Below are 1,689 nucleotides of genomic sequence, written 5' to 3' on the forward strand. Positions count from 1 at the left end.
ACTGACACACAGACACACACACACTCTCTCTCACACACACACACACGCAGGGTCGCGTTCACAAAGCTATGCAGAAACACTATGCGCCTTACTGTCTTTATGGTTGTATGTTTTATGAATGCGGCTGTATGTGATTCGTGGCGCTTCTGCGTGACGTGAGTTTCTGAAGTTGGTAACGGTACCGGTTCCGTTTTTGTGGTTCTGCAATGCGGTGGGTGTGGCCTGCGCGTGCACGCGTACTGCCGGCGTGACGTCACCGGCCGTGATGACGCGTGAGGAGAAATAACAGAAATGATAAAAAAAGAAATAACAGAAATTGTCGATTTTTCTTGAGAATTGGCATGAAAAAGGTATTAATTATCTTTGTGATATACTAGATCCACAAGTGAATATTTATTCTTACTGTGATTTCATGTTTAAATACAATTTCCCTGTTATTCATAAGGAATTTCTTACAATTGTTAAACTTTTGTTCACTTAATGAAATGTCATCTAGCGTTTGAAGTGATTGTAAGAAGGGAGCCGAATTTTTTGGTTGATGACAAGTGTATTTATGACCCAAAATGTAGTATATAATATAATATATATAATAAAATTATAAGAAATGTGTTTCAGTCAAGGATTTTTTTTTTTAGTTCTTTAATAGATAAGATGAACTGGAAAGAAGCATATTCTGTGTCCCCAACAAAGTAAAATAATTACATTTAAATATTTTGCATAATATATACCCCACTAATGAGATTACATCAAAATTTGGTCATCCTCATTTGAATTTTTGAATTTTGGTCTGACCTGTCAAAATTATTTTCTTCAAAATCCAATGTAGACATTGATTTAACTATGTGTGATATATTCTGTCATTTTTCTCATTGTAAACATAACATAGAATATATAGGAAATGTATTTATTTTTTGGGGAAAATACTATATTCATAAATGTAAATTTTCTTCAACATTCCCAAAATTACATCATTTTATTTGTGACTTTATAACACTAAAAAATATTAACACAAAAATAAGTGTCAAATTTGTGAAACTGTATAATGATCTGCTGAATGTTACGTAATTTTGATTTACTACCTCTGTATTTCTTTGTTTTATCTATTTATTCTTATTTATTTATTTTTTATTATTATTTCTTCCTATATTATTTCTGTATTCATAATGTCATCCAATGTTGTATTTAATTGTTGAAGTTAATTGTTTATACTTGCAATAAAAAGAAAAAGAACTAACAGAAATCAGTAGAATTGATGAAGGAGTTTCTGTCCATGCGATCAAATAAGATCCATTAAGAATGAAAAAGTTCAAATGGAATTCTGAAAAATGACAGAGAATTGCAGTTATTTATGATAGAAATGATATGGGGCGCCGTCTGTAAAATAAAATGTGTAAGAAAAACTGGTCAAACGCTGCCAGATTTAGCTAGAAAACAAATATAATTTGCAAGATTTACCTATTACTATATTACTATATCAACATAAAAGACCAAAGCTAAATCTAAATATTTCATCTAAATCGAAATCTTTAACTCTAAATGTTAAATCTACATGTTAAATATACAAATAAATCTGAATGTTATATTTAAATGCTTAATCTTTCAATTTTAATGTTAACTGTAAATGTTAAAACCAAATCTATCTATCTATCTATCTGTCTGTCTGTCTGTCTCTGTCTGTCTGTCTGTCTG

The sequence above is a fragment of the Sinocyclocheilus anshuiensis genome, unplaced genomic scaffold, assembly GCF_001515605.1.
Source record: "Sinocyclocheilus anshuiensis isolate Anshui unplaced genomic scaffold, SAMN03320099.WGS_v1.1 scaffold1814, whole genome shotgun sequence".
Classification (NCBI taxonomy): Eukaryota; Metazoa; Chordata; class Actinopteri; order Cypriniformes; family Cyprinidae; genus Sinocyclocheilus; species Sinocyclocheilus anshuiensis.